Source organism: Cherax quadricarinatus, chromosome 49 (genome assembly GCF_038502225.1).
Source record: "Cherax quadricarinatus isolate ZL_2023a chromosome 49, ASM3850222v1, whole genome shotgun sequence".
NCBI classification, from domain to species: Eukaryota; Metazoa; Arthropoda; class Malacostraca; order Decapoda; family Parastacidae; genus Cherax; species Cherax quadricarinatus.
The window spans coordinates 25,075,909-25,097,509 of NC_091340.1; the positions used below are offsets into that span (position 1 = coordinate 25,075,909).

A 21,601-nucleotide genomic window follows, 5' to 3' on the forward strand; every position below is an offset into this window, starting at 1 on the left:
TCTTCCTCTGTTATTCTCTATATTGGACTGAAGAAGTCACTGGCTGGTGAAACATTTCCTCGTAAAGATTCCAAAAATGTCGCACAAGTGTCTCATTCTTCAACTTTTTTGTTTTCTAAACAATTTTCATTATATTTACGATTTGCCATCAAAATATTTGCATGATGGATCAATAAATTTTAATTTTTCACAAAAATGTAAATGGCTTCATTTTAACGCAATTATTTTGACAAGTTAAGAGGTTATCCCACCTCGGCTCTGAGTAAGATGTGCTAACACTCAGGTACCCACCACCTTACCTCAGCTCTGAGTAAGATGTGCTAACACTCAGGTACCCACCACCTTACCTCGGCTCTGAGTAAGATGTGCTAACACTCAGGTACCCACCACCTTACCTCAGCTCTGAGTAAGATGTGCTAACACACAGGTACCCACCACCTTACCTCAGCTCTGAGTAAGATGTACTAACACACAGGTACCCACCACCTTACCTCAGCTCTGAGTAAGATGTGCTAACACTCAGGTACCCACCACCTTACCTCGGCTCTGAGTAAGATGTGCTAACACTCAGGTACCCACCACCTTACCTCGGCTCTGAGTAAGATGTACTAACACTCAGGTACCCACCACCTTACCTCAGCTCTGAGTAAGATGTGCTAACACTCAGGTACCCACCACCTTACCTCGGCTCTGAGTAAGATGTGCTAACACTCAGGTACCCACCACCTTATCTCGGCTCTGAGTAAGATGTGCTAACACTCAGGTACCCACCACCTTACCTCAGCTCTGAGTAAGATGTGCTAACACTCAGGTACCCACCACCTTACCTCGGCTCTGAGTAAGATGTGCTAACACTCAGGTACCCACCACCTTACCTCAGCTCTGAGTAAGATGTACTAACACTCAGGTACCCACCACCTTACCTCGGCTCTGAGTAAGATGTGCTAACACTCAGGTACCCACCACCTTACCTCAGCTCTGAGTAAGATGTGCTAACACTCAGGTACCCACCACCTTACCTCAGCTCTGAGTAAGATGTGCTAACACTCAGGTACCCACCACCTTACCTCAGCTCTGAGTAAGATGTGCTAACACTCAGGTACCCACCACCTTACCTCAGCTCTGAGTAAGATGTGCTAACACTCAGGTACCCACCACCTTACCTCAGCTCTGAGTAAGATGTGCTAACACTCAGGTACCCACCACCTTACCTCAGCTCTGAGTAAGATGTGCTAACACTCAGGTACCCACCACCTTACCTCAGCTCTGAGTAAGATGTGCTAACACTCAGGTACCCACCACCTTACCTCAGCTCTGAGTAAGATGTACTAACACTCAGGTACCCACCACCTTACCTCAGCTTTGAGTAAGATGTACTAACACTCAGGTACCCACCACCTTACCTCAGCTCTGAGTAAGATGTGCTAACACACAGGTACCCACCACCTTACCTCAGCTCTGAGTAAGATGTACTAACACTCAGGTACCCACCACCTTACCTCAGCTCTGAGTAAGATGTGCTAACACTCAGGTACCCACCACCTTACCTCAGCTCTGAGTAAGATGTGCTAACACTCAGGTACCCACCACCTTACCTCAGCTCTGAGTAAGATGTACTAACACTCAGGTACCCACCACCTTACCTCAGCTCTGAGTAAGATGTGCTAACACTCAGGTACCCACCACCTTACCTCAGCTCTGAGTAAGATGTGCTAACACTCAGGTACCCACCACCTTACCTCAGCTCTGAGTAAGATGTACTAACACTCAGGTACCCACCACCTTACCTCAGCTCTGAGTAAGATGTGCTAACACTCAGGTACCCACCACCTTACCTCAGCTCTGAGTAAGATGTGCTAACACTCAGGTACCCACCACCTTACCTCAGCTCTGAGTAAGATGTACTAACACTCAGGTACCCACCACCTTACCTCAGCTCTGAGTAAGATGTGCTAACACTCAGGTACCCACCACCTTACCTCAGCTCTGAGTAAGATGTGCTAACACTCAGGTACCCACCACCTTACCTCGGCTCTGAGTAAGATGTGCTAACACTCAGGTACCCACCACCTTACCTCAGCTCTGAGTAAGATGTGCTAACACTCAGGTACCCACCACCTTACCTCAGCTCTGAGTAAGATGTGCTAACACTCAGGTACCCACCACCTTACCTCAGCTCTGAGTAAGATGTGCTAACACTCAGGTACCCACCACCTTACCTCAGCTCTGAGTAAGATGTGCTAACACTCAGGTACCCACCACCTTACCTCAGCTCTGAGTAAGATGTGCTAACACTCATGTACCCACCACCTTACCTCAGCTCTGAGTAAGATGTGCTAACACTCAGGTACCCACCACCTTACCTCAGCTCTGAGTAAGATGTGCTAACACTCAGGTACCCACCACCTTACCTCAGCTCTGAGTAAGATGTACTAACACTCAGGTACCCACCACCTTACCTCAGCTCTGCTTGTTTCTCCCTCACTACCTGCTTGTTTCTCCCTCACTACCTGCTTTTCCCTCCCTCACTACCTGCTTTTCCCTCCTTCACTACCTGCTTGTTCCTCCCTCACTACCTGCTTGTTCCTCCCTCACTACCTGCTTTTTCCTCCCTCACTACCTGCTTTTTCCTCCCTCATCACCTGCTTGTTCCTCCCTCACCACCTGCTTGTTCCTCCCTCACTACCTGCTTGTTCCTCCCTCACCACCTGCTTGTTCCTCCCTCACCACCTGCTTGTTCCTCCCTCACTACCTGCTTGTTCCTCCCTCACTACCTGCTTGTTCCTCCCTCACCACCTGCTTGTTCCTCCCTCACTACCTGCTTGTTCCTCCCTCACTACCTGCTTGTTCCTCCCTCACTACCTGCTTGTTCCTCCCTCACTACCTGCTTGTTCCTCCCTCACCACCTGCTTGTTCCTCCCTCACTACCTGCTTGTTCCTCCCTCACTACCTGTTTTTCCTCCCTCACTACCTGCTTGTTCCTCCTTCACTACCTGCTTGTTCCTCCCTCACTACCTGCTTCTTCCTCCCTCACTACCTGCTTGTTCCTCCCTCACTACCTGCTTGTTCCTCCCTCACCACCTCCTTGTTCCTCCCTCACCACCTGCTTGTTCCTCCCTCACTACCTGCTTGTCCCTCCCTCACTACCTGCTTGTTCCTCCCTCACTACCTGCTTTTCCCTCCCTCACTACCTGCTTGTCCCTCCCTCACTACCTGCTTGTTCCTCCCTCACTACCTGCTTGTTCCTCCCTCACTACCTGCTTTTCCCTCCCTCACTACCTGCTTTTCCCTCCCTCACCACCTGCTTGTTCCTCCCTCACCACCTGCTTGTTCCTCCCTCACTACCTGCTTGTTCCTCCCTCACCACCTGCTTGTTCCTCCCTCACTACCTGCTTGTTCCTCCCTCACTACCTGCTTGTCCTTCCCTCACTATCTGCTTGTTCCTCCCTCACTACCTGCTTGTTCCTCCCTCACTACCTGCTTGTTCCTCCCTCACTACCTGCTTGCTCCTCCCTCACTACCTGCTTGTCCTTCCCTCACTACCTGCTTGTTCCTCCCTCACTACCTGCTTGTTCCTCCCTCACTACCTGCTTGTTCCTCCCTCACTACCTGCTTGTTCCTCCCTCACTACCTGCTTGTCCTTCCCTCACTACCTGCTTGTTCCTCCCTCACTACCTGCTTGTTCCTCCCTCACTACCTGCTTGTATAGCTTGGAAATCAGTTACAACTTACTCCAGAAATCCTCAGGGTCCAAATAAGGTTAGACACCATCATTTTCTCAACTGAAAAATACTGAGAACAAAACCTCCATAACAAGTCATAATTGTCTATCAAAAGTTACTGATCATTTTGGCAAGATGTGTAAATTTAAATGTTATTTCCTATTTTATAATAATAATAATAATAATAATAATAAGATAATGATAATAATCATCGGTAATAACCCACATGGAGACAAACTCAAAAGATTTATTATTTTTAGTCTTTCGAGTTTGTCTAGGAGCTAAATACAGAAGGAGGAAACTTATTCTCAAACCAGAACACAGAGACAACTTTATTAACCACTTGGATCAATGGTATAAGAATTACGAGCCCATTGGCACACAAAAATTTAATGATGACTTAATTACCACTATTGAGAGTGTTCTCACAGATCAAGTGGGCAGGAATAGGAAACAAAGACCCTCCACTATAAATAACAATAAAAACCAATGTAAATACTATAATGATCCACAGCTGCGCAATCTAACACATGCAGCTAGGAGGATTGGTAAAGCATACCGTGAATGTAGAACCCCAGACCTGCTCAGAACATTCCAAGCTGCACTAACAAATGCAAAGAATAGAAAGGAAGAACTTAGGCAACAGGAATGGGAACAGTTTGTTAGTGGATTAAATAGGTCCACCCCTTTGAGTTTGGCTTGGAAAGGTATAAATAAAATAACCAGGAAAAAGACTGGCAATGTTGCTCATCCCTTTCCTCTTGAAAAAGCAAATGACCTCATAAATGACTGGTCCAAAACATCCAGGTATGAAAACCTTCCATCTCATATTAGAAAAAATTTAGAGAGTACCTCTGAAGAAATGTTGAAACTGATTAATTTTATGAGCCAAAATATTGATGAGAGTGATTGCCTCTTTACCGAGTATGAATTAGATAATGCATTAACCAAAGGTCGATCAACTGCTCCTGGAGAGGATGGTATAACCTATGATATTCTCAGAACTCTAAGGCACGTGCCTGATAACCCTCTGTTGGCACTGTATAATCTCAGTTACATTGAGGGCGTTCTTCCTACTTCCTGGACCAATAGTCTCATTGTGCCTATCCCTAAGCCCCAACAGCCTGATACATTTAGGCCGATCTCCTTAACTAGTTGTCTTTGTAAAACTTTTGAAAGAATGATGCTTAACAGACTGTACTACAGAATCAGACATCAACTTTTTCCCTACTTCTATGGGTTCATGAAAGGTAAAAGTGTGCAGAACTGTATTTCCACCTTTCTCACTGCACACACCTCTACTAGTTTTACCACTTTTCTTGATCTAAAATCTGCATTTGATATTGCGAACAGAACCGTTATACTACATGAACTAGCCAAAATGAATATTGGTGGTAGCTTACTCTGCTGGATAATAGGATACCTGTCAAATAGAGTATCCTCTGTCCTTTACCAAGGCTTCAGAAGTGATTCTAAAGAAATGTCTTTAGGTACACCGCAGGGAGGAGTTCTTAGTCCCATGCTATTTAATATTCTGATTAATGCTCTCCTAAATGCTCTACCTGCCTCACCTAAACATATAGCTATAAGCTATGCTGATGATATCATGATCCATACAACAGGGCATAAGAAGATGAATATCATTCTTAATGAAGTTCAAGCAATTTGTAATCGACTAGGCCTCATAATATCTTCCTCTAAAACAAAGATATTAACAAGCAAACGACATCCCCCACCCATCTATTTGCAGGGTGAAATCATTAGCTACGTTAAAACTTACAGATATCTTGGTGTAGATGTACCCTTTAACAAATCCACTATACCACAACTAAACAAGAAATGTAAAGCTAGGCTAAATGCTCTCAAAGCTGTTGCTGGCTACAATCCCAACTATGGTGCTAATGTGAGAATCGTGAGAATGATGTACATAGCCTATGTTAGGTCCTTAATTGATTATGCTGCTCCCATGTTGATATTAGCTAGAGAAAGTTCTCTCCGACCCTTGGAGTTAATGCAAAATGAAGCTCTCAGGATTATTCTTGGCTGTCCCAGATCTACAAAAGTTCTTAACATGAGGAAGGAGCTTGGTATTTCTAGTATCAGTGATAGGATTGTTGAAATTAACACTGTACTCGGTATTAGAATGTTGAGAAACGAACCAGACACTGTCACAGTGAATCTTACCAAGTGTCTAGAGGTAAATACACACAGATCTAAATGGATTGTGAAAACGTGCAATTGCATTAAGTTTTATAACCTGCATGAACTGTATCACTGTAGGCAACAAGAGCATTTCACCCCTCCATGGAAGATGTGTTCATTTAATGTCACATACCTACAAGTCCCTCCCAAGAAGCTCATTGCTAGTAATCCCTTCCTTAAATCTCTTGTTAGAGCAACTGCTCAAGAAGAAATTTCTCACCTAGCTGGTAGTAATAAGTTATCACAAGTTATATACACTGATGGATCTAAACAGGAGTCTTCTGGCAGGGCTGCATCTGCTCTTGTTGCCACCTCCCTAGTTAAGAACGATAATAAATTTGTTGAGTTAGGCATAAGAATTAACAACTGGGCGTCTACACTGCAAAGTGAATTGTTTGCAATCCTAATGGTGCTAAAGCTAACCTATGACACTGAGCTTGACTCTGTCATCATTACTGATTCTATGTCATCATTGAAGGCTCTTGACTCATATAATGACTCCAACAACATGCTCATTGGAGAAGCCAGGTATAGATACTCAAAAATTAGGGACAAAGGAATTAATGTACAATTGCTATGGATCCCATCACACATTGGATTACTCCTTCATGATAAAGTTGATATGTTAGCCAAGAAGAGTACCCAGAAGGAGAATGTAGAATATAACTTTGGTATAACTGTGTCTAGCATTAGGAATAATATTAGGAGAGAAGTAAATAATGAAAATGATTGTTATAGGAATGCAGTTAGAAGCCTGAGTAGATCTATAACCCACTATGATAACACGAACGTAGATAAGTATGTTTATGGAGCAACTTGCAATGTGAACAGACTGACTGATGTTGTAGTGGCCAGGCTTAGGCTTGGTTACAAGTACTTCTGGCAGTTTGGGAGACACACAGATGATGATCAAACTAAATGTAAATTATGTGATCAGGCATATGGTCACTCTCTTGAACACTATGTGCTTAATTGTCCACTCATTGAGGAATACAGAGACAGACAGTATAATAACCTATGTGACATGTCAAGATATCTTATTAATGAAAATAAGATACCAGATATACTAAGCAAATTTCCTAAATTTGCCTGTAACAGATAAGTGAACTATAGATTTTTTTTTTTTTTTTTTCAACAAGTCGGTCGTCTCCCACTGAGGCAGGGTGACCCAAAAAAGAAAGAAAATCCCAAAAAAGAAAATACTTTCATCATCATTCAACACTTTCACCACACTCACACATTATCACTGCTTTTGCAGAGGTGCCCAGAATACAACAGTTTAGAAGCATATACGTATAAAGATACACAACATATCCCTCCAAACTGCCAATATCCCAAACCACTCCTTTAAAGTGCAGGCATTGTACTTCCCATTTCCAGGACTCAAGTCCGACTATATGAAAATAACCGGTTTCCCTGAATCCCTTCACTAAATATTACCCTGCTCACACTCCAACAGATCGTCAGGTCCCAAGTATCATTCGTCTCCGTTCACTCCTATCTAACACGCTCATGCACGCTTGCTGGAAGTCCAACCCCCTCGCCCACAAAACCTCCTTTACCCCCTCTTTCCAACCCTTTCGAGGACGACCCCTACCCCTCTTTCCTTCCCCTATAGATTTATATGCTTTCCATGTCATTCTACTTTGATCCATTCTTTCTAAATGACTATAGATATGTAGATATAAATCCATATGTATTCCTGTTAACCCTTTGGGGCCTAGTTCCTAGGCCTTTTGTGTATCCATATGCTCTCGCACTACCGTCCACAGGATGGATATGGGGTGCACAATAAACTAGCCACTTCGGTGGCAAAATCTAATCTAATCTCTCCATGAGCTGTATGACCCTTGTGGGTTTAGTGCTTATGATTATTATAATAATGTCTCCATGTGGATACTCACTGAGCATTGTCTTCTTTACCCTTTAGTTATCCTATAATTATCCTGTAAAGTAAAAGGACACAAGTGCAACTAATGTGACATTTTATTGTGGCAACGTTTCGCTCTCCAGGAGCTGTATCAATGGCTTGATACAGCTCCTGGAGAGTGAAACGTTGCCACAATAAATTATTATTATTATTATAATCAAAAAGAAGCACTAAGCTGCCACAATAAATATCACATTAGTTGCACTTGTGTCCTTTTACTTTACATATTGTCGGTAATTATACCAACTTTATTATAATTATCCTATAATTATAATTATTATTATTTCTACAAATATTTTTTTTTAATTCTTTCTTCTTCTTAATTAAAAAAAGCTGTTGTTTCAGTTACTTTTCCTGACTTTTGTTTTTCCTCCCACGACTCTCATTACTACATTTACTACAGTAATTATATTGATGTTATATTCACAATTTTATGTGAAATATAACTTCAGCGTCATCCATGGAAGACACTGTGAGTCTCCAAGTGAACATCAACCAAATATTTAAATGGTCCGCAGAAAACAATATGAAAACAGTGAAGAGAAATTTCAATTACTCCAATATGGAAAACTAGGAAATAAAACTATATTGGAGTATAAAACAAATTCCAACCACAGAACACAGTGAAAAACTGATGTGAAAGACCTGGGAGTGATCATATCGGAGGATCTCGCCTTCAAGGACCATAACATTGCATCAATCACATCTAGAAAAATGACAGGATGGATAATGAGAACCTTCAAAACTAGGGATGCCAAGCCAATGATGACACTCTTCAGGTCGCTTGTTCGATCTAGGCTGGAATATTGCTGCACACTAACAGCACTTTTCAAGGCAGGTGAAATTGCTGACCTAGAAAATGTACAGAGAACCTTCATGGCACATATAACTGCACTAAAACACCTCAATTACTGGGAACACTTGAATTGGATCTGTGCTCCAGTTCCCCGAATTAAGCCTGAATGCCTTCCACATCCCTCCCCAGGTGCTGTATAATCCTCCGGGTTTAGCGCTTCCCCCTTGATTATAATAATAATAATGGGAACACTTGAAGTTCCTGAACTTGTACTCCCTAGAATGCAGGAGGGAGAGATACATGATTATATACACTTAGAAAATCCTAGAGGGACTAGTACCAAACTTACACACAAAAATCACTCCCTATGAAAGCAAAAGACTTGGCAGACGATGCAACATCACCCCAATGAAAAGCAGGGGTGTCACTAGCACAATAAGAGAAACACTAAGTGTCAGGGGCCCAAGACTGCTCTACTGTCTCCCAGCATACATAAGGGGGATTACCAATAGACCCCTGGCAGTCTTCAAGCAGGCACTGGACAAGCACCTAAAGTTAGTACCTGACCAGCCGGGCTGTAGTTTGTATGTCGGATTGCGTGCTGCCAACAGTAACAGCCTGGTTGATCAGGCCCTGATCCACCATGAGGCCTGGTCACAGACCAAGCCGCGGGGGCGTTGACCCCTGGAACTCTCCAGGTATACTCCATTAAGCTGAAAACTCAGATAAGTCACAGGGATGTTAGGAAATATTTCTTTAATACTAGAGTTGTCAAGAAGTGGAACAATCTGGAGAGTGATGCAGCGAAGGCAGAATCCATACATAGCTTTAAGAAAAGGTACGGTAAAAGCTCTTGGAGGAGGAATAGAGTGGACCTAGTAGCGACCAGTAAAGAGGAGTGGCCAGGAACCGTTACTCGACCCCTGAAACCACAAACAGGCGAGTACGTTAGTTGCGCAAGTGTCCTGTTATCTATGTCGGATTGCGTGCTGCCGACAGTAACAGCCTGGTTGATCAGGCTCTGATCCACCAGGAGGCCTGGTCACAGACCGGGCCGCGGGGGCGTTGACCCCCGGAACTCTCTCCAGGTAAACAGTGTTAAGTAACATGGTGACTCCTGGTTATAATGGTGACCGTTTACTGTGTTAGTCACCTCACCTCTCATCACTAAATCACACATAATTTGCAATATGGAGATTTATAATTATAATCAAAAAGAAGCGCTAAACCACAAGGGCTATACAGCTGCAACAAGGCGAGCACTCACATATATTGCTTGTACCTGTATTTGTAAATTTCCTTATCTCTCTGATTCGATTTTTTTTATATAGTTTTGAATTTCCGTCCCCGTCCATTCTTCTGTTTATAATCTTTTATTTTTGTATATATAATTATATATCTATTTACCATTTATCTAGTATTTAATTGTACAGCTTTAATAATACATTTGTTCAGCACTTATATAATATCAAGTTATATAAGAGTTAATACCAACTGCAGAATTTGAACACCAAGTTCGTTATACCAGGTACTGCCAGGTAAGTATAATGTCATTATACTGAGGTTAATATAAGGAAGTAGCTAACAGAAGGTAGCAGAGAGCAGCTATAATGTCAGTGGTGTATGAACATTGTTCTGTTGGTTTAACATAGTTGTTATGAGAGTAAAGTTATATATAGTAGGAATGTGGCAGTGATGGTGGTGAGGTGGCAGCGGGTGCGTAGTGACGAGCCCAGGAGCTGTGCGCAGCGTCTCTCATGCCTCTCACACACTTCAATGTCAGTTACTCTTGGCTCACTCTCACCTCACTTGGGTACTTTCTAACCGTTTCTCATCCCGCAGGAAATTTCACCTCCTTTGGCAGTGTGAGAGGCACTCGGTGAGGCATTGTGAGAGGCACTCGGTGAGGCTTTGTGAGAGGCACTCGGTGAGGCTTTGTGAGAGGCACCCGGTGAGGCTTTGTGAGGGACACTGTGAGGCATTGTGAGGGACACGGTGAGGCACCCGGTGAGGCATTGTGAGGGACCCGGTGAGGCTTTGTGAGGGACCCGGTGAGGCGTTGTGAGGGACCCGGTGAGGCATTGTGAGGCACCCGTGAGGCTTTGTGAGAGGCACCCGGTGAGGCTTTGTGAGGGACCCGGTGAGGCATTGTGAGGCACCCGTGAGGCTTTGTGAGAGGCACCCGGTGAAGCATTGTGAGAGGCACTCGGTGAGGCTTTGTGAGAGGCACTCGGTGAGGCTTTGTGAGAGGCACCCGGTGAGGCTTTGTGAGGGACACGGTGAGGCTTTGTGAGAGGCACCCGGTGAGGCATTGTGAGAGGCACTCGGTGAGGCTTTGTGAGGCACCCGGTGAGGCTTTGTGAGAGGCACCCGGTGAGGCATTGTGAGAGGCACTCGGTGAGGCTTTGTGAGAGGCACTCGGTGAGGCTTTGTGAGGGACACTGTGAGGCATTGTGAGGGACACGGTGAGGCACCCGGTGAGGCATTGTGAGGGACCCGGTGAGGCATTGTGAGGCACCCGTGAGGGTTTGTGAGAGGCACCCGGTGAGGCATTGTGAGGCACCCGGTGAGGCAGTGTGAGGGACCCGGTGAGGCATTGAGAGGCACCCGTGAGGCTTTGTGAGAGGCACCAGGTGAGACATTGTGAGGCACCCGGTGAGGCAGTGTGAGGGACCCGGTGAGGCATTGTGAGAGGCACCCGTGAGGCTTTGTGAGAGGCACCCGGTGAGGCATTGTGAGGCACCCGGTGAGGCAGTGTGAGGGACCCGGTGAGGCATTGTGAGAGGCACCCGTGAGGCTTTGTGAGAGGCACCCGGTGAGGCATTGTGAGGCACCCGGTGAGGCAGTGTGAGGGACCCGGTGAGGCATTGTGAGAGGCACCTGTGAGGCTTTGTGAGAGGCACCCGGTGAGACATTGTGAGGCACCCGGTGAGGCAGTGTGAGGGACCCGGTGAGGCATTGTGAGAGGCACCTGTGAGGCTTTGTGAGAGGCACCCGGTGAGGCATTGTGAGAGGCACCCGGTGAGGCATTGTGAGGCACCCGGTGAGGCAGTGTGAGGGACCCGGTGAGGCATTGTGAGAGGCACCCGGTGAGGCATTGAGAGGCACCCGGTGAGGCATTGTGAGGCACCCGGTGAGGCATTGTGAGGAACCCGGTGAGGCAGTGTGAGGGACCCAGTGAGGCATTGTGAGAGGTACCCGGTGAGGCATTGTGAGAGGCACCCGGTGAGGCATTGTGAGAGGCACCTGGTGAGGCATTGAGAGGCACCCGGTGAGGCATTGTGAGGGACCCGGTGAGGCATTGAAAGACACCCGGTGAAGCATTGTGAGGCACCCGGTGAGGCAGTGTGAGGGGCACCCGGTGAGGCATTGTGAGAGGCACCCGGTGAGGCATTGTGAGGGGTACCCGGTGAGGCAGTGAGGGGCACCCGGTGAGGCATTGTGAGAGGCACCCGGTGAGGCAGTGTGGGTTACCAGGTGTGAGAGGCACCCGGTGAGGCAGTGTGGGTTACCAGGTGAGAGGCACCTGGTGAGGCAGTTTGGGTTACCAGGTGTGAGAGGCACTCGGTGAGGCAGTGTGGGTTACCAGGTGTGAGAGGCACCCGGTGAGGCAGTGTGGGTTACCATGTGTGAGAAGCATCCTGCGAGGCAGTGTGGGTTACCATGTGTGAGAGGCACCCGGCGAGGCAGTGTGGGTTACCATGTGTGAGAGGCATCCGGCGAGGCAGTGTGGGTTACCATGTGTGACAGGCACCCGGCGAGGCAGTGTGGGTTACCAGGTGTGAGAGGCACCTGGTGAGGCAGTGTGGGTTACCAGGTGTGAGAGGCACCCAGTGAGGCAGTGTGGGTTACCAGATGTGAGAGGCACCCGGTGAGGCAGTGTGGGTTACCAGGTGAGAGGCACCCGGTGAGGCAGTGCGGTTACCAGGTGAGAGGCACCCGGCGAGGCAGTGTGGCTTACCAGGTATGAGAGGCACCCGGCGAGGCAGTGTGGGTTACCAGGTGTGAGAGGCACCCGGTGAGGCAGTGTGGGTTACCATGTGTGAGAGGCACCCGGTGAGGCAGTGTGGGTTACCATGTGTGAGAGGCACCCGGCGAGGCAGTGTGGGTTACCATGTGTGAGAGGCACCCGGCGAGGCAGTGTGGGTTACCAGGTGTGAGGCACCCGGTGAGGCAGTGTGGGTTACCAGGTGTGAGAGGCACCCGGTGAGGCAGTGTGGGTTACCAGGTGTGTGAGGCACCCGGTGAGGCAGTGCGGTTACCAGGTGTGAGAGGCACCCGGCGAGGCAGTGTGGCTTACCAGGTGTGAAAGGCACCCGGCGAGGCAGTGTGGGTTACCAGGTGTGAGGCACCCGGCGAGGCAGTGTGGCTTACTAGGTGTGAGAGGCACCCGGCGAGGCAGTGTGGCTTACCAGGTGTGAGAGGCACCCGGCGAGGGAGTGTGGGTTACCAGGTGTGAGGCACCTGGCGAGGCAGTGTGGGTTACCAGGTGTGAGAGGGACCCGGCGAGGCAGTGTGGGTTACCAGGTGTGATAGGCACCCGGCGAGGCAGTGTGGGTTACCAGGTGTGAGAGGCACCCGGCGAGGCAGTGTGGGTTACCAGGTGTGAGAGGCACCCGATTAGGCAGTGCGGTTACCAGGTGTGAGAGGCACCCTGTGAGGCAGTGTGGGTTACCAGGTGTGAGAGGCACCCGGTGAGGCAGTGTGGGTTACCAGGTGTGAGAGGCACCCGGTGAGGCAGTGTGGGTTACCAGGTGTGAGAGGCACCCGGCGAGGCAGTGTGGGTTACCAGGTGTGAGAGGCACCCGGTGAGGCAGTGTGGGTTACCAGGTGTGAGAGGCACCCGGCGAGGCAGTGTGGGTTACCAGGTGTGAGAGGCATCCGGTGAGGCAGTGTGGGTTACCAGGTGTGAGAGGCACCCTGCGAGGCAGTGTGGGTTACCAGGTGTGAGAGGCATCCGGTGAGGCAGTGTGGGTTACCAGGTGTGAGAGGCACCCGGCGAGGCAGTATGGCTTACCAGGTGTGAGAGGCACCCGGTGAGGCAGTGTGGGTTACCAGGTGTGAGAGGCACCCGGTGAGGCAGTGTGGGTTACCAGGTGTGAGAGGCACCCGGCGAGGTAGTGTGGCTTACCAGGTGTGAGAGGCACCTGGCGAGGCAGTGTGGCTTACCAGGTGAGAGGCACCCGGTGAGGCAGTGTGGGTTACCAGGTGTGAGAGGCATCCGGTGAGGCAGTGTGGGTTACAAGGTGTGAGAGGCACCCGGTGAGGCAGTGTGGGTTACCAGGTGTGAGAGGCACCCGGTGAGGCAGTGTGGGTTACCAGGTGAGAGGCACCCGGTGAGGCAGTGTGGGTTACCAGGTGTGAGAGGCACCCGGTGAGGCAGTGTGGGTTACCAGGTGAGAGAGGCATCCGGTGAGGCAGTGTGGGTTACCAGGTGTGAGAGGCACCCGGTGAGGCAGTGTGGGTTACCAGGTGTGAGAGGCACCCGGTGAGGCAGTGTGGGTTACCAGGTGTGTGAGGCACCCGGTGAGGTAGTGTGAGGAGCCACACCTCGCTGTTACACCCTTCTTCAGCTCTACTCTCTAAGGTAACTTAAATACTTAAAGTAGTTCTGGGGTTGTTACTTATTGTTTACCAGAATTGTTAGTGATGGTCAGTAGTTAGTAATAAATGGTACTGTAGTCGGGCTGTTTAAAAAAAAATCAATATATGTAACCCAGTAAATCCATACTCCCATGTTTCTTCTGGCCGGAATATAATCTACAGCAGCACCAAGAATTGGTTAATGACTTTATATTCATATAATAGTATAATATACAGTTCACACAGGATTAGCTGACATATAACCTACAAAGATATGGCTGCCGCCGCCATTATTGCTTCCCTGCCGGTGCAAGTTGTCTGACTCGTCTTGCTCAAGCCACCATAACACACCACTCTCATCCTTCAACACTACCAACATTACTCCGTACAGGTAAAGTAAGTCGCCGTTATATTCAAGATTTCATAATTGGCCAACTAATCAGAGAGATATTGAGGTGCTGAGTGAGGAAGACCAACCGGTTCCTCACACCGCAATACTGTCTGCTAAAATATTAAATTTAAGTTCCACCAGTATTGCCACTCGTGTATCTTGCATAACTACCATTATATTTCAGGTTTGTCTTGTGTAATTTATCAGACTTTCTCTTGTGTGTCTCATAAACAGGTCCCGAAATGTCCTGGCATGATAGTGGCTTCCTTTGTACGTAGCAAATCAAAATTATAATTCCGCATTTGTAACCTACGTTTTTGGGTCCCTGAACCTTGAACTGTTATGGGGGCCCCTTTGCAGCAACAGTTAGCCTACATGATACTTTAATAACCTTCAAATTTTTATTTTAACCATTAATTTGGACTGAATTACACTATTAATATACATATTTTAAAAAACCTCTCTCATATAAGACCCAAAATAAGTCGCTTCTTCTTGGGCCCTTCTGGGATTAAGGGCCTTGAAGCTTTAGCTTCATTACTTTCATAATAGATCCCCTTGGTACCAATCCCTCCAGGACCTTCCAAGTGTATATTATCATGTATCTCTCTCGCCTGCATTCGAGGGAATACAGATCAAGGACCTTCAACTGTTCCCAGTAGTTTAGGTGCCTTATTGCACTTATGTGTGCTGTGAAAGTTCTTTGTACACTCTCCAGGCCTGCAATGTCGCCAGCCTTGAAGGGGGCTGTTAGTGTACAGCAGTATTCCAGCCTAGAGAGCACAAGTGATTGGAAGAGAATCACTATGGGATTGACATCTTTGAAGGTTCTCATTATCCATCCTATCATTTTCCTAGCGGTTGAGGTAGATACATTGTTGTGGTATTTGAAGGCGAGATCCTCTGACATTATCACTCCCAGGTCCTTCACATTACTTTTCCACTCTATTGTATGGTTAGAATTTGTGGTATACCCTGACACATTTTTAATTTCTTCAAGTTTTCCATATCTGAGTAGTTGAAATTTCTCTTCGTTGAACTTCATATTGTTTTGAGTGGCCCATTCGAAGATTTGGTTGATGTCTGCTTGGAGTCTCGCAGTGTCTTCGATGGAGGTCACGGCCATGGTGATCCGGGTGTCATCTGCAAAGGAAGACACGGAGCTGTGGCTTACATCTCTGTCTGTCAGAAATGAGGATGAGGAATAGAATGAGAGTGAGTACTGTGCCTTGTGAAACAGCTTTTTACCATGGCTGCCTGGGACTTTACTGTTTACTATTACACTTTGTGTTCTATTTGTCAGGAAGTTGTAGATCCATCTACCAACTTTTCCCGTTATTCCTTTAGCCCGCATTTTGTGTGCTATTACACCATGGTCACACTTATCGAAAGCTTTTGCAAAGTCTGTGTATACTACATCTGTATTTTGTTTATCCTCTACAGTATCCAGGACCTTGTCATATTGGTCCAGTAGCTGGGACAGGGAGGAACGACCTGCTCTAAACCCGTGTTGCCCTGGGTTGTGTAATTGATGGGTATCTAGGTGGTTGGCCATCTTGTTTCTTAGAACCCTCTCTAAGTTTTTTATGATATGGGATGTTAGTGCCATCAGTCTGTAGTTCTTTGCAATTGCTTTACTGCCACTTTTGTGGAGTGGGGGTGTCTGTTGTTTTTAGTGTATGTGGGATGACCCCTGTGTCCATGCTCCCTCTCCATAAAATGCTGAAGGCACACGATAGGGACTTCTTGCAGTTCTTGATGAACACGGAGTTCCACAAGTCTGGGCCTGGGGCAGAGTACATGGGGAAGTCATTAATTGCCTCTTCAAAATCTTGTGGAATTAGAATAATAGCCGAGAGTTTTGGGAAGACCAAATTTTGGGTTTCGTTCATAAAGAATTAATTTGGATTGTCGACCCTTAGTGGGCAGTGGATCGCTGAACACCGAGTCATATTGGGACTTTAGTATCTCACTCATTTCTTGGCTATCATCTGTATCTGTCCCATCCTGCCTAAGCAGGGGCCCAATACTGGATGTTATTTTTCCCTTAGATTTGGCATAAGAGAAGTATTTTTTTTTTTTTTTAATTTCCTTTATTCTCAGTAGTAGTACCAGTTCCAGTAACCAGTTACCAGTAACCAGTGTACCAGTAGATGACTCACTACCAACCGTCTCTGCGTGAATCACTGTCTGTATTCGTATTGTGACCACAGCAGTATTCAAACACCCCCCTCACATATGGGTACTGGGGTTAGTTAGTCTTACGAGAGAGAGCAAGGAGGCAGGTCACGGCTGTTTGGCGCTTCCCACATTATCCGTAATATACGTACTTCCAGCCTACGTGAGTATTTCTTTACCCTATCCACATGTTCGAACCCCACCTGATAAATGGTGGCAACGGTGTGGGAGCGTGGATTTAAGCTTTTTAAGGGTATTTCAAGACGTTAGAAGACTGTTTGTGGGGAGCCGGCGGGTCAAAGGTGAACCGTAGCTAGCCGCTTACCCTCACTCACCACCTCCACCCTGTACTCCAGCCTGCAAGCCTGTTGCAGCTGTTTTTCAAGCTTCCTGGCTTAGTTCGTGTGCTAATTGCTTCAATCTCTGAGGGGTTGACCCGGATTTTGCAATTAAGCCAGTCAGTAAGCCAGACTGTGGAGAACGCCAGTCAGCCTGTCATCCAGCCTGTCTCCTGTCATCCACCTGCTCCTTCATGCTGTGTGCATCGTTACCCGTCTTCCAGTCAGCCATTCTCGTGGGTTAAGCCAGTCAGCCAACCCAGCTTCTAACCCAGCTGAGAGAGAGAAGTAAGCCACGCAAGTTCCTCTGAAGTATTGTTTCATGTATCGCTTTGTGCGCCCTGTTGGATGCTAAGAGTGAATTTCACCATTCCTGTGGCATAGAGTGGCTTATCAAGCCACCTTCGTGGGTAGTGAGTGGAGTGCGCGCCAGTGAGTGCCAGCGAGAGTCACTCCCACCACCACTCTACTCACACCACCACCACCACCACCACCACTCTACTCACACCACCACCACCACTCTACTCACACCACCACCACCACCACTCTACTCACACCACCACCACCACCACTCTACTCACACCACCACCACCACTCTACTCACACCACCACCACCACCACTCTACTCACACCACCACCACCACCACTCTACTCACACCACCACCACCAGCCATCCACCTCATCTACCTGTGGCTGTTTGCACCCTTGTACCAGGTCCTAATACTGTTTTGGCTCACATAATTGGTCAAGATTGTAGCTGAGCGCCAACGATAAAGCCAGTTATGTGAGTTCACCGAGAAAGCGCATTTCTTCCGACAACAGTGAGTGTAGGAGGCGTCAGTCATCACCGCGTAGGACAACCTTCGACAACCTACCCTCGTCACCATCACCGTCGACCACTCCAAACTCCATAATTTTCTGTTTAGTGACACTTTTCTTGCATTTAAAGACATTTGCGTGTGTGAGACATTTATAGTGAATTTCTTGTGTACTCTAAGCCTTGTGTTTTCAGTGTAGACTCAGTGTTTCTTTGACTCGTTATTTTTGCAATATTTTTCAGTGTTATTCGCTCATCTCATATTTTTTTATCTGTTTTTTTTTTATGCTACTCTCTGTCTGTAGTAAGTATTATTGTGTAGTGTACCAGTCAGTCACTCTGTGTGAAGTGATTCATTTTTTTTATTGTATTCTTTCAGCATTGTATTCTCCAGTATTTGTCACTGTAGTTCATGCAGTGATATTCACCCCAGTATACCAAATTATCCATTTATTTCTATGTGTGTCTTTTTTCGTATGCCAGCAGTGTCTCATTCCTCTAATTTTTTCGCAGACTTGTGTACCATTATTTTTGCCAGCAAATTTTTGTCGTATCAGTCACAGCAAGATTTTGTAAGAATATACTAAAATAATGAATACGTGATTATGTGTTGTGTGCCCTGCCACTTGTAAGTGTTGTGTGCCCTGCCACTTGTAAGTGTTACACGTCCCGTTTTGTTCCTTTGTTTTATTTTTATTCATATTGTTCATATTTCTTTGAACAAATTCACTCTTAACGTAATTTCAATTACTTTTAACGTAAAGTGTTTTCTTTACTCTGTTTGAGTTAATTGTTTTGTCTAATTTACAATTAAGAGTTAGTGTTCAATCAGTTTTTCTTCATATTTTTATTATTTAACCTGAGTTTTCCCAGTGAGACTTTATTACTGCAGTGATTATTTCTACACCTTATTTTGTTGCACTTGTTCTGCAGTGAATTATTTTCTTTTATTGATATTTTTATGCATTATTATTCTCAGTTTATTATTGCATCTTGTTTTTCATTTTATTAATTTTCCTGATGTTATCTTTGCATTATATTTTAATTTTGTTTATGCATTCTTAGAAAATATTTAAATTTCCCAGTTAACAATTTAGTGATTTTATTTTATACTTTTTACATTGATTTAAAATTTTATTAGTTAATTCCTTTATTAGCAAGAGTAAAGACAGCTCATTTTGCATTTAATTCAGTCTCCAGTAATATTTTTACTTGTATATTTCAATGTAATTTTTTTTTTCTTGACCAATCGTCCTTTACATTGAGTTGTCCTTCCTCTTGCAGTGTATCTTAGACATTTTTTTATTACTTCTGCAGAATTAGTTGCATCTCTTTTATTTCAATTTTAGCATTTTGTATCATTTTTATTGTTCATTATTTTTGCCTTATTTGTTCTTGTGCAACTTCTTTGCCATTATGTCTCACATGCCGTCAAGTGATACTTTAGTGAATGTCGACACTCAGACCTCTCAGGCTACTGCTGCTGCTGTCATCAGTCCTCACAGTTCCTTATCGACTGACAGACCGACCCAGACACTGAGATACTATAGTTATACTCGTGATTCCCTTGATGCGTTACCTTTATTCAATGGCCATGTACTTAGTCTTGAAGCATGGTTTACTGCCATTTGTTCTCGAGCTAATGCTCTAGTTGAAGGTTCTCCTTCAGAGGAAAGTCTTATCAGACTTGCGAAAGAAGCTCTTCATCGGTCCCCTGCTGCTGTTCACGTTGTTGATCTCCTTGATATGCGTGACTTCAGGAATCTTACTAAGTGGTCACAATATGAGGAACTGATTCGTTCTTTCCTTGTACCAGTAAAAACAGCTGATCCATATGTCGTTCTTAGGGAACTAGTGAATGCTACACCCATGACTAATGAATCGTTGAGTGCCTTTGCTGTTAGATTAGACAAACTTTTATCATCATTTATCAATGCTGTCCAGTCCTCAGCTTTTGTCCCTGACGAGGTTAAACCATTCACAGAACCGTTTGCTAAAATAGCAGCTTTTGGAGCAATTAACCCTTTGAGGGTCGACAGGCCCTCTCCGAAACTCGTTCTCAGGGTCGGCCAAATTTAAAAAAAAAAAAAAAATTATTTTCTCTTATGAAAAGATAGAGAATCTTTTCCCAATCATAAAGACACCAAAAGTTTGAAATTTGATAGAAAACTTACGGAATTATGCTCTCGCAAAGTTAGCGGTCTCGGCGATATTTACGCATCGGCGATTTTGCCCACTTTGAGCCCCATTTTCGGCCAATTTCACTGTACTAGTCGACAAAAAACATGAATATTTCGCTAGAACTCCATTTTTTCTATCGAATGGGTGCAAGAAACCACTCATTTATGAAATTCAACTATCCAGTACAGTGGTCAGAATTTAGCAATTTTGCCAATTTCACACAAATTTCAAAAGATGCCAATTTCCGAATAGGGTCCAGAATAAACAAGAAAGACATTCCTGGCACTAAAATGACATTTCTTCTAGTCATTAGTCACGTCTCAAGGCCCCTCTTATATTCTTTTGCTTTCCACTTTGAATTTTTATTTTCACAAAAAATATAAGATTTACTGTTATGCAGACTACTGCATTAGTGTAAAAAATGGTATAAATATTATTGGTGCACTTGTGAAAGAATATTAGACTCACCAGTTGACGTGTATTGCACGCTTGGCACGATTTGTTTACTTTTGAAGTTTGGTAAAAATCGAACATTTCTGCTACTTTGAGCTCAATTTCAAGGCACCTTTCTTTGTAAAACCAGTCAAAATCATCTCAATTTCTGTAATATGTCTTCCATTCTATAAAATGAGACCAAGAAAACTAGAATACAGCAATAAATACCATACGAAAATACACTGCAAAGTCGCTGATTTATTCAAAAAAAATGGTCAAAGTTTTTTTTTTCTCATTATGCACTGTGTGCTGCAGGATTTTTTTTAGACTGTGCACACTGACCACATAGACCCATTCTTTCATATGAAGGCCTACCAGCTTTCTCCCACTAGATTTGAGGCCGCTAGAATTTATGCGTACTAGTACGTCAAAAACCCCTACGCGTAAGACGTACTAGTACGACGAAAACCCTCAAAGGGTTAAAGAACTAATGCCACCTGCTTCCGTGTGTGCTTATGAGGCTAATCCTCCAACTGTGACGATGGAACCACTTACAGCCCTAAATCATGTACGTTCCTTGTGCCCCCAGGGTACTTTCCCATGTATTAAAAGTAATTTCACACCTATGCCTCAGTCTGCACCACCTCTTGTTTGCGCCACAGAGAAATCGTGGTCGTCAACCATCTCAGAGATCACCAAGGACCAGTGTACAGAGTCATTATAAACCTCGTAGTATTCATAGTACATTCAGTAACCCTAGTCAGTGGACTTGTTACAACTGTGGTTTCCGTGGCCATATTGCAATTGTCCTGATAGTTACCCTAAGAGACGTCGTACTGATGATGAGTACCAGTCACTGCCGTACTGTACTTATCATAGAATACATGGACATGACACATCTGAGTGCAATGCTCTCTACAACCTTCAGTACTCTAGGTCTTTCTGTGGCCGTTCCAACCGCAGAACCCGTAGAGGAAACAGATATCGTGGTTCTCAAAATAACCAGAACCAGGCTCATTCTTCCAATT

At 45.5% G+C, this 21,601-nt stretch overlaps 1 protein-coding gene across 8 annotated transcripts in view; it reads left to right on the top strand.

Moving 5' to 3' along the window:
• The first annotated feature begins 13,880 nt into the window (after positions 1 to 13,880).
• Positions 13,881 to 21,601, top strand: part of LOC138854115 (transposable element Tc1 transposase) — a 93,031-nt gene continuing 85,310 nt past the window's right edge. For 2 of the 8 annotated variants that reach the window (XR_011393328.1, XR_011393326.1), the window contains exons 1-2: positions 13,895 to 14,237; positions 14,471 to 14,624. The gene's annotated coding sequence lies outside the window, so the exon portion shown is untranslated. Of the gene's footprint in view, positions 14,238 to 14,470; positions 14,630 to 21,601 lie in introns of all 8 variants that reach the window. The other 6 variants (XR_011393325.1, XM_070095286.1, XM_070095287.1 and 3 more) reach the window with 6 other exon arrangements.